Source organism: Cervus canadensis, chromosome 21, assembly GCF_019320065.1.
Source record: "Cervus canadensis isolate Bull #8, Minnesota chromosome 21, ASM1932006v1, whole genome shotgun sequence".
NCBI classification, from domain to species: Eukaryota; Metazoa; Chordata; class Mammalia; order Artiodactyla; family Cervidae; genus Cervus; species Cervus canadensis.
The window spans coordinates 32,534,570-32,550,779 of NC_057406.1; the positions used below are offsets into that span (position 1 = coordinate 32,534,570).

The 16,210-nt window shown below is 34.2% G+C and overlaps 1 protein-coding gene across 18 annotated transcripts in view; it reads right to left on the reverse strand.

Annotated features, from left to right (window-relative positions):
* The window catches only part of SOX5 (SRY-box transcription factor 5), a 1,099,609-nt gene that overhangs the window by 391,371 nt on the left and 692,028 nt on the right, over positions 1-16,210 (reverse strand). Inside the window, exon 1 of one of the 18 annotated variants that reach the window (XM_043441166.1) lies at positions 5,773-5,779. The exons of the other annotated variants lie outside the window; for them this stretch is intronic. The gene's annotated coding sequence lies outside the window, so the exon portion shown is untranslated. Of the gene's footprint in view, positions 1-5,772; positions 5,780-16,210 lie in introns of those variants that run through there. 18 annotated transcript variants of the gene reach the window in all.

The window sequence follows — 16,210 nt, forward strand, 5'->3', positions numbered from 1 at the left end:
TTTAATAATTCTATGTAGAGGATTTGGTAAGCCTTGCTTATTTAGGTTTTAAGTACTTGTGGAAAAAAAAAAAACCTATAGTTCTTTTTAAAATGCAATAAGTAAAATACTATAAAAGTGAAGTAACTTTATAAAAAATGCTACAGTGTTAATTATTAATAGGTCTGTTACTGAAGAATCTCATCTACTTACTGCTTTAAATTTAACTCTTGTCTGCTTAGCAAATGTTCTTTGCTGCAATTATTCTAGAAAACGATATGTACAAAGTCAAAGAAATTTTTATACGGACCAAGCACAAAATGGAAGACTCAGATTGGGCAGTGCTTTCTGTGCATAATAGTTACCATTTAAAGTTTCTGTTTTTCTCTAAACATTTTAACCTTTGACTAGTTAATTCAGAGATAAAGTCCTAGGAAGCAGTGCCTTCTACTGGTTATTCTTTTAGAATGATAATATTATTTCTTTTAAGGTTTAGTTATGTATAAAAATATTTTAAAAAATCTAGAAAGAACAAACTAAAATCCCAGCTCTTATTAAAACCTGCCCCAACCACCATAGATGAAATGACTTTTCCCCACCTCAGACAGTATCATTAACTCTTGCTAGTAGACCACTTAAAAAAACTGAACATCGGTATCACCTATGACATTGATTCAACAACTTAATTATTTTTCTTTTTCTTATTAGTATCTATTACTGGAAAACAAGATTTTAGTAAACACAGGTCTACTGATGATCATTTCATGTGATTTTTCCAAGCTGAACAAAAATCTTTCCAAACTGCTCTGTATTTTTTCCCTAAATAGTATAATCTGCTATACTGAATGAGTTACAATTAAATATATAACTACATAATTCCTAACACATAGTTGTCACTCAATGTATTTTTCTATGTGTAAATGAATGGTCAGAATGTCTATTTTGTGCCAGGCAAGTTACCTTTGTGTTACAGAGGAAACAGGTAACTTAGATACAAAGACGCTTCTGGTTTACTTACAGTGTAGATGAAAATAGAAGACATATTCAGCAATTCACTCATTCATTCACAGAAACACATTTATGGAAAGACTATCATGTGCCTACAGATAGCAACATCATTTAAGAAATCAAGAAAGAATAATTTAAGGTAAATGATTTTTTATAAATATGAGTACTATGGAGGATTGGAGAAGGCAATGGCACCCCACTCCAGTACTCTTGCCTGGAAAAATCCCATGGACAGAGGAGCCTGGTGGGCTGCAGTCCATGGGGTCGCGAAGAGTCAGACACAACTGAGCGACTTCACTTTCACTTTTCACTTTCATACACTGGAGAAGGAAATGGCAACCCACTCCAGTGTTCTTGTCTGGAGAATCCCAGGGATGGCGGAGCCTGGTGGGCTGCCGTCTATGGGGTCACACAGAATCGGACACAACTGAAGCGACTTAGCAGCAGCATGGAGGATAGATAATAGAGAGATACTGTCCTGCTTAATGGCTTCCCTGGTGGTTCAGTGGTAAAGAATCCGCCTGCAATGCAGGAGATGTTTGGGTCTGATCACTGGATTGGGAAGATTCCCTGGAGGAGGGCATGACAACCCACTCTAGTATTCTTGCCTGGAGAACCCCATGGTCAGAGGAGTTTGGTGGGCTACCGTCCATGGGGTCACAAAGAGTCAGACACAACTGAAGCAACTTAGCACGTGTGCCCTGCTTAAAATAATCAGGGAATGCTTCCTACAAATCAGAGGAACTCAACAGTGCAATGAAGGATAGGCCAGGCGTAAACAGACACAGAGAAGAGGGGATTGCAGGTAGGGGAAATGAATCAGCAAATTAAAGAAATTTACAGAATGATACATGATAGTGAGTAGAACGGTTTGGTTCAAGCGGAAGATTCTATGAGGAGTAAAAGCAGATAAAGGTGAAAGGCAGGGACCAGATGATAATGATTCTGGTTAGATTCTAACAAGTGCGAACGGCTGTACCAAATGTGAGATTGATACTGGAGGTAGAAGGAAACTGGAGATGACTGCTGAGCTACACAATAACATAATCAAAATGACATTCTAGGAAGGAAGTCTTTCAGAAATCAGTAACTGATAGAAGGTTGAGGGTGGAAACCAGAGAAGGGGGAATGCTTGGGTGAGATAATTCAAAGATAAACAGATTCATTGACTATGAGTTACAGAATGATACTGCTAATAAGAAAAATACATATTTTAGAAAGAAGGCCAGCTTGGAGGAAAATATTAAATTCATTTTAGAAATAAATCTTTGTTGACTAGAGAATTTTAAAAAGAAATAGCAGATAATCAGAAAATGGAGGACTTCTGTGTAACCAAAGTTACTTCTGTGGAAGTAACTAAGTCACTGTGATCTTTTAAACACAGGTAGAGCATTGACCAATACTTGTAATTATCTGTCATTGATTTCTTCCACAATGTTCTGATTCGGTATTCTTATTAGTCTTGATCTATAAAAAATAAAACTGAGTTATAAAAATGGTTAATTATCTTTTGTTACACTACTCGGTCTTCACACTATAATAAACAGCAATGCAAGAACAAAGCTGTCTCTCCAAGAGAAAAACAGAAAATAGAGCAGTGGGAGGGGGAGAAAATCTAAATTCTGCACTCCGTCCAACTTTGGGAGACCAGTGTATGAAAAGGATAGAGCACAGAAGACAAATAAAGAGAAATCAAGTGATATGTGAAGAAATGTAACTATTCTCTAAACGATTCTGCAAAACTAAACATTCTGAATATGAACTTAAAAAATCCTGGACCATGACTCTATCTAATTTAAAACTTCCACTGATTCCTCTCCTAAGTACTCCCTTTTAATATCCATTCTGTCATGTTAAATTTTAAGCATGGCAAACAGAAAACATTTCAAAAATAACTGAAATATTTGAAAGGATGAATCCTCTTTTAAGGGAATAACAAACATGGAATATTACAAATACAATAAAAATTGGTAATCGTTCATATCCAAAGATTATATTAGTACTATTTTTCTAGAAGTTATGCCAAGTTTTTCTACTAATTAAGCTACTTGTTCAGGATATTTACCTTTACTTGCCTGGTTACTTGTCTGGTTGCTTTTGTAACTAAGCTTGCTGTGAGAAGGTTATTCAAGATAAGGAATTAACCTCTATTGTTTTTCAAAGATTTTTTTCTCAATAGAATGTTTAACTATTCCACCTGGGGAATCAACATAGATGTTTAGTGTGAATGGACAGGTTTTGACTCCTGTCCACTTACCAATGAAAATACTAACACTCCTTACAAACATAGATTTACACAAACTTAGCATGTCATTTCAATAAAGAAAAAGATCAGTTTCATACTTTGTACCTATAAATCTCAACTACGGTTCTTCATATCTCATGGTATGTTCCTTTTTTCCCCCTTTCATGTTTTGAACATCTTCGTTTTCCTACTAGGTTTATAGTCAGCTTTGTGTATACTCTGTAAATTCTATATAAACTTTGTAACCAAGTCTGTCATATATATTAATAATATTAAAAAGTCTTTTAGCTAGAAAAGGTATTTGTGGTAAATATGTAGTCTTTCAAATGTTAACATTTTTCTTCTCTTTTCTGTAAATCCTCTTTGCTATCAGTTTCTCTTACAGAACAGGCCAATCTATGCTCTCTACACATTGCTGCCCATATATAAAGAACACATTTATTACATTGTTATTTAGAAGCATAGACAAGTTCATCAGGTCCTGGCATACACGATAAACAGAAGGAGATATACAGATTTCACAGAAATATAAAAACAGATGACACAGGGTTATAAAGAAGTCTAGATTCCCTTTTAGTCTTTATTATACGTCACCAGAAACTCATTTCTACCAGTATTTTCAAATAAAATTTACCACAACACTGAAATCTAAAATCAAAAGCAATTTTTGAGCTACTGTTACTTAAGAATAAATTTATTCTGTTCTAAAATATAATTTGAATTTACAAAAAATAAATGCTACAAAAGTTTAAACTGTATTTAAAAATGTGTTAATTAAAAACGTCATAGTCACAAAAAAACTTTCAAAGTGACCAAAGTGGATTCCCATGTTTACCTTGTCATATGTTTGGTCCTGAGATGCCCTCTGCATTGAGACAAAGAAGCTCTTATGCTATCCCTTCTCGCTGATAAGAAGAGCACCACTCTGAACTGCTTCACCACCTTTCTGCCTTCTCTTTCCTAGCATTTCTCTCTTACCGAATAACTTTCCCAGCCTGTCCAGTCAGAGAAAGAGGAAAGGATAAGAAGAGAAAAAAATGAAGAGGTAGAGAGATTTCCGAGGAAAAGTGTGGAAAAGAAAGAGAAAAATAATATGCATCAGAAGTTAGAAAGAGAGGACTCAGAAATAGAACTTAATTCTTGTCAGTATCTGAAAGAAATGAGTTCTTCTTTACTAGTTGGACAAGTATATTTCAGAATTGAATAAATGGACCTAAAGTTTGCAGCAAAATAAACTTTAAAATGTCCATTTGTTTTTGTATCCTAAACAAGAGAGACAAATACCAAAAGTAAACATTTAATAACAGTTTATGACAGCAAAATTCCAGGTTACAATGATTCAGAACTCAAAGTTTGATTCCTTTCCTACTTTCTTTTACGGTCTTACTAATTGTAATTACTAAAAACTAACTCCAAAGTTAGACTGCACGTTATTAGATGAAGACCCCAAGAAAATTTTCTAAATAGAAGACTGATTTATTATCAGTAATGTAATAAGCTGGGCTCTGGAGCCAAAAGACTATATTATGCTTTAATTGTGCTATTTTAAAATTGAGTGCTTAAAACAAAAATATTCCTGATAAATAAAAAGATATAAAGAGCATTAAATTTAAACTCTCTTCTAATTATTCTATAATGTTCTAATGCTTAGAAAAAATACAGTTCAGTATAAGTCTATTTAGGACTGAAAGAAATTGGTTAGGTGAACTTTTATGGATCTGAGGTATAGTTACTTTCATAAAGACAAGAGATAGTAAATGCCTTTATAGAATTCTAGATTCTTTAAAAAATTCTCAAAAAGTGTGTCATTTATAGCACTAGAATATGGTAATAAGAATTTTGTACTTTAAAAAGCCCTAACTTAGACTTATTCGATAACTGCTAAAACTGTTTCCTTATCTCAGAAACAGTAACACCTATATCTGCGCTATTAAACATTTGATCAGATTCTTTTTAATCATCAGATACACTAAATTTCAGCCAATCTGCTTAAAATAGGATAGAAAATGACTAAGACTTTTAAATGTTGAAGAGAAATTCCTTTTACACTGCAGGTAAAATGACCAAAGTAATGAGTATGAAAGAAAAAAAAGAGTACTAATTTGTTATGATTTTTTAAAATTTGTGTATTGTTGTGCATTTGTCATTAATCAGAAACAAACAGAAAAAGAGCGTGCAACTTTCAGCTACCTACAGTTTAAAAAATAAAGTCTTTTTGTTCTGATTACTTAAAAATTATTTGGAATAATCTAGCATTAAGATTTGTGGTTCTGAGACTTGTTATTAGAGTTTAGAGAGGGTATACTTTTTAAGGAAATAAAAAGCTTTTTTCCATTTGAGCATGAGTTTTGCCTTTCTGACAGCTCTAAGTCCACAGGATGTGGAGGGATGATTTAAATTTTACATCAAAATTGTGACTGCACTAGACTTTTTTTCCCCTTTCTCAAGGGAGGCATTGTTCTTGCCTTTCCATAACCAGGCGTGACAGCGCCAGGCTGGAGTCACACGGCTGGTCTCTGAGTCAGCGTGAAAGTGCTCACCTCCTGAGTCTCCCCAGATGCTCGGCTCCTTATGAGTCTGAAAGCTGAGTACTGAGGAGCCACACGATCCATTCCTGGGACAGACAGAGGAGTGAAGGGGAAAATCTAGGGATTAACAAAAACTATCTCTTCCTACACACGTTGTAAAACTCTCATTACTAAGAAGTAACAACAACCAAAGTACCATCTTTTAAATCAAAAGTTGAGACAGACTGTTTAACAAGTAATTGTGCGCTTTGAGTTAAAGAAATAAGGAAAATCTAAAAAAATCAGAAGCCTGTTGGATTTTTCTGAGACACATGGTTGCCACATGTATAAATTTCAGGTTGTACTTAGCTGGACAGAATACTGAAAGAATAACATGGAGATGTATATCCATTCTCAGTATCTTGAAGAAGGTAATCTTTAAAAGCTGTCTGTAGAATACCTGAGAAGGGCAATCTCTTTTACTCTCTATCAGAACAACTGCTGTGAAACAGGGATTAATTCAATTCCTATTGTTCCATCCTTGACCTTGTCGAGAAGCCTGTGTCTTGTGTATTTAGGCAACCCTGTGTTATGTGTGAGAGGGAGACAGAAAGAAAAAGAGAAAGAGAAGAAGAAGGAGGAAGAGGAGAGAAGATATTTACCGATACTAACTGATATTAATACTCTTTTCTTTTTTTTTTTAAATGGAACCTCTTTAACAATGAGACAGGACCTTGTTAATTTAATCATAACATACACTAACAATTTTTACTTGCTATAGAATTCAAAACTATTTGGTTAAAAGTTGTATGTATTTTGAAGGAAAAAATAAAGAAGTATAAACAAACTCCTTCCAATTTGTTAACCCATAAAAATAAAGGAAAAAGCCAAAGGGAAAGAATTTCTTAGTATTACTACTACAGGGAGTAGCACTAATCTCTTAAGTACTGCTTACTAAAAGAATGCCAGTCAGTTGTTTTATGTTTACCTCATGAGGATGTAAGAGTGCCTACATATGTTCACATGTACATATATATGTGTGTGTGTGTGTGTGTGTGTGTATACATATACATGTTTGCAATAACCTGTTCACTGTATCTGATAGCCACAGTAAAAGAATACAGTTTTTCATTTATGAAGAAAACTCGTTAGGTAAGGTGCACATGTCAAAAAAAATCAATTTGATTTGAAGTAGGATGCAATATCTATTTAGGCTTAATGATATTGACACCTCTGTAAAAAAAAAAGAAAAAAACATTTCACTTATTTTAACAATTTGGTCATTTTGACTCTCCCAGGAGAATCTCTCTATGGCAGAATCACAAGGATATATGTTTTTTCCCCAAAATAATATCATTAAGTACTTATTTTGAGCTTCCCTCTCTGTCTCCTTATTTGAGCTTCCTCTTAACAATGTCCACCCCCACTCTTGCTCTCTCTTCTCACATTACTGGCTAAATCTAAATAAATAGCAAATTATTCTATAATCAAAAGTGACTTATTCTTAGCATGGTGTACATCTTGAAATAAAATCTGTGGCATGTTTAATTTATTTAGGATCTAATAATGATGACAAAAATAATTAAGTAACCAGTCTAGTTTTAATTTCTTTTGTTTTCAAAGGTCATTGTGAAATCAAGCAAGTTAAGCCTTCAAAAGCAAACCTCTAGAGAATGGTGTGGGATTTTTTTTTTTCCCTAGCAGAGATGAGAAAGGAGGCTCATAGCTAAAAGTAGTACTGAATATCAGCATCAGATTTGTTGAGAATGACTAAGAAGTCCAATGAAGAAAAATATTATGACCTCTACCCTTGCTGGAATCCAAATAACAAGAAAAAGTTTATGTGATTCTGCTCAATTCTGGTCAATTAAGAGGACTCACTCTCTTTTCCATACTCCATACAGACTTGACTTCAGCCTGTTTCTATAACAGCTGTTGAAAAAAATGAATAAAATGGAAAATATTTATATTATATTCAAAAGAGACAGCAAAGAACACACATACAGTGCACAAATCTTTTCTACAACAACAGCTACTGATGTGAGAGATAGGCATACTAGGCAAAGACAAGTTTTCTGAACTTCCAGGCAAAATGAAGAATTTGGCGTAATAATCAAGAGAAGTCCAAAAGGAAGGGTGCAGTGCCAAAGATGATGAGCATCTATCAACCCAAACTCCAAAACAGCAGGATGCAGCTATGGCTGAAGCTCTAAGAATGCTGAGCCTCTTCATTGGTCCCTTTCATGCCAAAGCTTCTTTGCTTGGATGAATATGAATTAAATCCATAAGCTTTCTTATTTTTCTAGCTTGACCTCTAAACTCATTTTACGTCTTAACTGTTTATCTTCTCCCCCCATTAATCTTTCTGGTTTTAGCACATTCCCTGTTGTTTTTAGGGGGGGGAAATGCTTTAAAAGTATGATTCATACTGCCACTATGGATGACTTTGAAATGTTAGCTCTTTTCTATAAATGGGTACAAACTATTCAGTAGGAACGTAAAGGCTACCAGTTTAATGCCTCTGAAACAAAAATTCAAAAGATACAGCATAAACTATAGAGAAGAAATTCATCAAACTCTTATAAAGGTATGACTAGTATAAAGACACAAGAGGTTTCCAATATAAGATTTACACTAGATTAAAAATTGGGCTAATAGTAACGTCACTAACAAATTCTGTCTTTAAAAAAAAAATTTAGAGTATGTTATATAAATAAACTTTTTGAAATCAATACCTTTTCCTATTTGCTTTCTCTTTTTAGTCAATTTGATGACTAAGTGTACACCATGTTAAATGTTTTTTGAAATAGTACGTCTCTATAATAGAAATGTCTAATTATAGACTAAAATTTTAGTCAGTAAGATAGGTGAGCGCCTTTCAGTTCTGTTTATTAAAATTATACCTGGTAAGAAATTTTACTGATTAACACAATCAATTTTCCTATATCACCATAAAATCTTCATTACAAAAAAGCACAAAAGTTTTAAAGGTGTTCACTTTACAAATCCCTAAAAGAAAAACTAATCAAACAAAAGCAAACTTTCAAGGTGAAATCCTGCATGGGATCAGAGTGTTTACCATCTACCACTTTATAGGTGTTCTGCCATATATTCTGCTCTTCTGTAGTATTTCCCGCAAAGCTGAACAAAGGCCCAGCTGTATAAACCAGTCCTGTCAAAGAACACAGTTAAGGGATGGATAAAACAGGGAGGGGTGTCTAACATGTTGACCACTGTCTGAGCTTATGAGGATAAAGGAGCCTTGATGGAGAAAAGTAATCATCCATTGCTGTTTTTTTTTTTAACCTCATTACCACATGCTAGAACATTTTTTTCCACTACCCAAACACCCCCATTCCAATCACCCACAACTGAAAGACCTTTGTGTTCCAAAGGGGACAGAATCCTCCCCGGCCTTCTCTTCCCTCCTCTTTTTTTTTGTTTTGCTTTTTTGTGTTGTTGTTTTTTTGCTGATGGCACGTTTATGGAGGCATGATCATTTAAAGACTTCTTAAAATACTAGTTTTCACTCCATGTAACCATCCACACACAGTTCCCTGAAAACATGTTTAATTGCTATATAAACTTACTTGTTTTGGATTCTTTTTTACCAAAATACTATCAATTGTTTTTAATTGCAAGATAGTTATTTCTGCTAGAGACTCTAGAAAATGACACACTCCTTCAAAAGATAGCAAAGTGTATTTGAGATAAAATAAATGCTGAAGTCAAAGGTATGTATCTTACATTTTAAAGAATGGGTTTCCTTAGAATATGAAGGGGATTGGCTACGAGCACACTCATGAGTGTGTAACAACTGTGAGAAATGCTTCTGAAGTTTGAAAGACATTTAGACTGAGCTAATTAATCCTTTCAAAACCTGGCTCTCACATGTCTAAGAACATCAAACCACGGGGCAGATTTTCCAGAGATTTAAATACGCATTTCCTATTTTCAGATTTGTCATTCCTACATACTATGCTGACATTATTTATAAAGGACTAAAGCCAAATCTCACTCAGAGCTACCGGCAACTGCACTAGTTCAAGAGTCAGAGAAACACATTAAAAGGCCAAGGAAATCCCGGGCAAGAGCCACCAGAACCCAAAGAGAGAGACCTGTACCATCTGTAAAGTCAGTTCTATCTCAGGATGTCCTCTGAGGTTGGGACAAATATTTGAATGTTATTAAATCCTCTATTTAGCCAAAGACTGCTGCAGCTTCAGTGCAAGGCTTCTTCACACTGCTCTGTTAATGATCTAAAAGGATTATCCTTTTTTTATATGAGGTAAAATGTGATTCCTTCACCAATTGGTATACTTTTATATTTAACATGAAATGTATATTCAGGATACAAAACATAATTTTTAGAGTTTTGAACTACAGTTGCTCTCAGAGCCCATCTCTTGCCACATCCATGGCTGGAGTAGGTACTAGAGAAATAGCCATGCATATACCAACTTGCTTCATGTGGTAGTCTATTTCCAGAAATAACCAAATAATCCCTAATAAATATTGGATTCTTAAGAAACAAGCTGAGCATATTCAAGTGTATCAAAAACAACACCTTCACTGTCATAACGGCAGAAGAATAGTCATTCAGAAGAAAGTGGGGTACAGAGAAAAAATTATATACTCCATTGTAAGAAGGAGCAATGTTTTAAAAATTCACTTCTTTACCATCATGAACTTCTCAGCTTGCCTTTTTTAATATACTTACTAAACTCCCCAGAAACATTTGCAGATCATCTATCAGCTATTCACAACACACACTAACATATTACTTTAAAAACGAAAAACCAAACCACAAACGATAGCACAACTCTGTGACATCTTAAGAAAATTAATAGTAATTTAAATAAGTATCACATATAAACCAAATTTCCTCAAATTCAGTATGTTTTCCAAAGAGAATATTTTGATTATACTGTAACATGTCTTCATGTTTACAAACTTTTACCTAAATGAACAACAGAACCTTAATCTGCTCAAGCTTGCTCTTTTTTCTTCCATCTCTTTGCATTCTAATTACTATAAATAACTTATTGATAAAAACTTATAATGATTCAAATCTCTATGGAAGTGTTATTTAAAATAATGTATACTTGTTATATGGGCTTCCCTGGTGGTTCAGATGGTAGAGAATCTGCCTCCAATGTGGGAGATCTGGGTGTTGCATATTAGTCGCTCAGTCATGTCTAACTCTTTGTGACCCCAGGGACTGCAGCCCGCCAGGCTCCTCTGTTCATGGGGATTGTCCAGGCAAGAATACTGGAGTGGGTTGCCGTGCCCTCTTCCATGGGATCTTCCTAATCCAGGGATCGAACCCATGTCTCTTATGTCTCCTGCATTGGCAGGTGGGTTCTTTACCACTAATGCCACCATATACCACTGCAAAAAGCAGTAAGAACAATAACACTATGAGTGGGAAATAAGATACTTTCTAGGACATATTTATTCACTTTTGTTTCAGAGAGGTATGGATGACTCACAAATAGTGCACTGATATGTACCAGTCACTGTGCTAGATGCTTTAAATATACATTTTCTGGTCATCATAACAACTCTCTATTTAACTATAGACTTAAATGTAAGAGTTTAAATCATAAACTTATTAGAAGAAAACACAGGAAAAAAACTTCATGGCCTCAAGTTAGGCAATGATTTCTTAGATCTGATACCAAAGCATAAGAGACAAGAGAAAAAAAAAATAGATTCATTGTACTTCCTCAAAATTAGAAACTTTTGTGCTGAACATGACAATAGGAAGAAAGTGAAAAGACAGCCCAAGGAATGGGAGAAAATACTGGCAAATTTTATATCTGATAAGGGAGCTGTATCTAGAATAAATGTATAGAGAATTCTAATAATTCATGTGTGTATATGTAAATAAAGAAAGAAATATTAAACAATTCTTGCAATAAAAGGACATGTAATTCATTTTTAAAATGGATGAAAGAAATGAATAGGCATTTCATCTAAGATGATATACAAATGATCAGTAAACACATAACATACTTAAAATTATTAGCCATTAGGTGAACACACACCAAAACCACAATATAATACTTCTAATAATTCATTAAGATGCCTAAAATTAAGCAGACAGACAATAATATATGTTGGAGAGAATGTGAATACATGGGAATCACCATAGGTTGTTCGCAGGAATACAAAATTGTGTGATTATCTTTGGAAAAGTTTGCCAATTTCTAAAAGGTTAAACATAGACTAAGAACATGACTCAGAAATTCACCTCCTAGGTATATACCCAAGAGAAATGAAAATACATCCACACAAAAACCTGCACACAAACGTGCACAGCAGTATTATTCATAATGGCCCCAAAATAGAACTGCTGCCGATATTGCCAATTAATGACTGGAAAAACAAAATCTGGCATATCCATACGATGAAACATGATTTGGTAATATAAAGGAATGAAGTAGTGATACATGCTACATCATGAATGAACCTTGAAAACATTATGCTAAGTGAAAGAAGCCAGTTTAAAAAAAAGACACATACATTCTATTCAATGCTCTGTAACGGCCCATGTGCGAAAAGAATCTAAAAAAAGAGTGCATATATGTATATGTGTAACTGATACACTTTGCCATACACCTGAAACTAACATTGTAAATCAGCTATATTCCAATAAAAAATTTTAAAAAGACACATATGGTATGTTTATATTTGCATGAAATGTCAAGAGTAAGCAAATCTATTTAAAGGAAAGTAGATAAGTGGCTGTCTAGGATAGGGGTATGGTGGAGACGGAAGAGAAAGGGGAGTAACTGCTAATGGGTACAAGATGGATTGTAGAATGATGAAAATACTCTACAACTAAGTTGAGATAACTGAATAACTGTGAATATACCAGGTATCACCAAACTGTACACTAAATGGGACAGTGTAAATTATATCTCAAATAATTATATCTCAAATAATTTTTTAAAAACTCTACAAAACAGATTTTATGGCCTCCATTTTACCTGTAGAAACTGACTCAGAGCTGTTACTTAAGTTGATAAAAGTCTTGCATTTAGAAAGTGGATGAACTAGAATTTTGAGCTTGACCTCATCTAATTATTATCACATTTTCATTATGGAATAATATCTTTTTATGAATAAACACAAATGTATACTTTAAAACTGATTTTTTCTCCAAAGAATTAGAAATATATTTATAATTTGTGTTGTTCTTATTGGAATGCACGCTTTTATTGAACACTGTTCTTAGACCCATACCAAGTAAATCTTTTTTCTTCTCCGTTTTTTAATTAGGCTCTCTCTCTTTTTTTTTTTCCAGCACATTCTTTGCAATGCCATTTTCTTGGAACCATGATAAGCAACTATTTAATGATTGTTCTAAAAGTAAACATTGTACAGAATCACAACTCATTCCTAATGTATACATAGGGCAGATGATATCCTGTTCTCCCAGGATATGTTCCCAGTGTTAGGTTATCAATTTCTTACTTTGAATCTTACTGGTTTCTCCATTTAAATGCTTAGAAAAGATAATATGTGTTATCATATTGCCAAGATAGTTCAGTCTGGAACAGTATGATCCAGAATTTGTCTTGTTCATACAAGTGAAACTTTGGGAAGGCAACTTAAACTCCAGTTTATCTGAGGAAACTTCTAAAGGACTCACAAGCTTTGTAAATAATTTGTGGAATAATCTCCAAAATAATTATCATTAATTGTTAAAATATGTGTTTCTTCCATCCTCAGAGTTCAAAATAAATCTATTTCCTATGAAATCAACTACTGTTGGTGCTAACTATATAATACAGTCTTTTAGAAAATTATAGAGGGGGAGCAGAATGGATAAGCTGACTGCTAAAAACTTTTTATTAGTAGTTTGTTTCCACCAATATAAAAGTAACAGATGATCATCAATTAATAATATTCCATGATATATTCAATATGCTTTAGTGGTTTGAATTAATTTAGGTCAATTCAACTTAGGTTTAGTTATATAGATACTGATTTGACCAAACAAGCAACTTTAAACCAATTTAGAATTCAGAATTTCCTTGAAGTATATCTAGAAGCAGATATTTCAATTTTTATTTTTTAAAAATAATGTAGACTATAATGGTATAGAATATAAAATTAAATAGAGGGAAGAAGCACAGACACTGAGGTTATAATGACAACTTAAAAATATGTAATAAAAACAGTAAATCATAGGAAATTATTAATTCCCAAGGATGAAGATATTTAATAATCAATTATTATCATTAATAATTAGAGTTTTTAAAATCTGTCCTTATACTACATGTCTATTCATTCTGATCTTTGTCCACATTTAGAACAACTTTTTATTACACTAAGTGATCCACTTGAGAATTCTAGATTTAAATACAAAAGTCACATTTCTGTCTTTATCTCCAATACTCAGTACAGTTCAATCGTTCAGTCGTGTCCAACTGTTTGTGACCCCATGGACTGCAGCATGCCACGATTCCCTGTCCGTCACCAACTCCCGGAGCATGCTCAAATTCATGCCCATTGAGTTGATGATGCCATTCAACCATCTCATCCTCTGTAGTCCCTTCTCCACCTGCCTTCAATCTTTCCCAGCATCAGGGTCTTTTCCAATGAGTCAGCTCTTCCCATCAGGTGGCCAAAGTAATGGAGCTTCAGCTCCAGCATCAGTACTTCCAATGAATATTTAGGGCTGATTTCCTTTAGGGTGGACTGGTTTGAACTCCTTGCAGTCCAAGGGACTCTCAGGAATCTTCTCCAACACCACAGTTCAAAAGCATCAATTCTTCTGTGCTCAGATTTCTTTACCGTTCAACTCTTACACCCATACATGACTACTGGAAAAACCATAGCTTTGACTAGACGGACCTCTGTCGGCAAAGTAATGTCTCTGCTTTTTAATACGTTGTCTAGGTTGGTCACAGCTTTTCTTCCAAGGAGAAAGTGTCTTTTAATTTCATGGCTGCAGTCATCATCTGCAGTAATTTTGGAGCCCCCAAAAATAAAGTCTGTCACTGTTTCCACTGTTCCCTCATCTATTTTCCATGAAGTGATGGGACCAGATGCCATGATCTGTTTTGTGAATGTTGAGTTTTAAGCCAGCTTTTTCATTCTCCTCTTTCACTTTCATCAAGAGCCTCCTTAGTTCTTCTTTGCTTTCTGCCATAAAAGTGGTATCATCTCCATATCTGAGGTTACTGATATTTCTCCTGACAATCTTGATTCCAGCTTGTGCTTCATCCAGCCCAGCATTTCACATGATGTACTCTGCACATAACTTAAATAAGCAGGGTGACAACATACAGCCTTGATGTACTCCTTTTCCAATTTGGAACCAGTCTGTTGTTCCATGTCCAGTTCTAACTGTTGCTTCTTGACCTACATACAGATTTCTCAGGAGAAAGGTAAGGTGTTCTGATATTTCCATCTCTTTAAGAAATTTCCAGTTTGTTTTGATCTACACAGTCAAAGGCATTAGCATAGTTAATGAAGCAGAAGCAGATGTTTTTCTGGAATTCTCTTGCTTTTTCTATGATCCAATGGATGTTGGCAATTTGATCTCTAGTTCCTCTGCCTTTTCTAAATCCAGCTTGAACATCTGGAAGTTCTCGGTTCACATACTGTTGAAGCCTAGCTTGGAGTATTTTGAGCATTACTTTGTTAGCCTGTGAGATGAGTGCAATTGTGCGATTGCTTGTACATTCTTTGGGCATTGCCTCTGGGATTGGAACGAAAACTGACCTTTTCCAGTATCTCCAATACTGAGATGCATCTAATGGACTTTTCATTTAGAAGAAACTTTTTAACCAAAATCAACATAAGTTCACTCATTTTGGATTTTCATTTTCATGAGTTGTTTTGTGATTTATTCACTTTGAATTGTAAGCTCTTTGAATTACAAACACTATCACTCATTTTTCAATCAAATGCAAGATCTAGCACAGTGTGTAGGAAACCAGAGTGGAGGTTTGAAGGCAATATTTCAGAATATGAGCTTTGATTAGATAAAATCTGGGCTGTCTTAGTTATGCTATTTCCTAGCTCTAAGATCTTGACCATGTTACTTACCCTAAGCCTTCAATTTTTCACTATAGGAAATTTTAGTTACATATTTTGAGGGAAATAAATGAGTACATCTAAAAGGATGGAGCATTGTACAAAACATACTACATGTATGAACAATGTTATTTATTATTACTGTTATTTAGAATTGAGCTGACTTGAACTGAATATAATTTAAATCACTCAGTTGTAAAGCATAGTTAAGGTTAGGGTAAGACACAATCTAATTAGCTATGAGAAACCATCTGTGTTTAATATATTTGGACCTATGTTAAAGAGCCAAAAGTTATTTTAATATACCTATACAGCCAATTTTTTTTATTTTTGAATTAAAAAAATAGATTTAGAACTTACTGTGCAAGACTAAAATTTCTGCATCTTGAGGGAAAAGTGAGTATTTGAGTTCTAC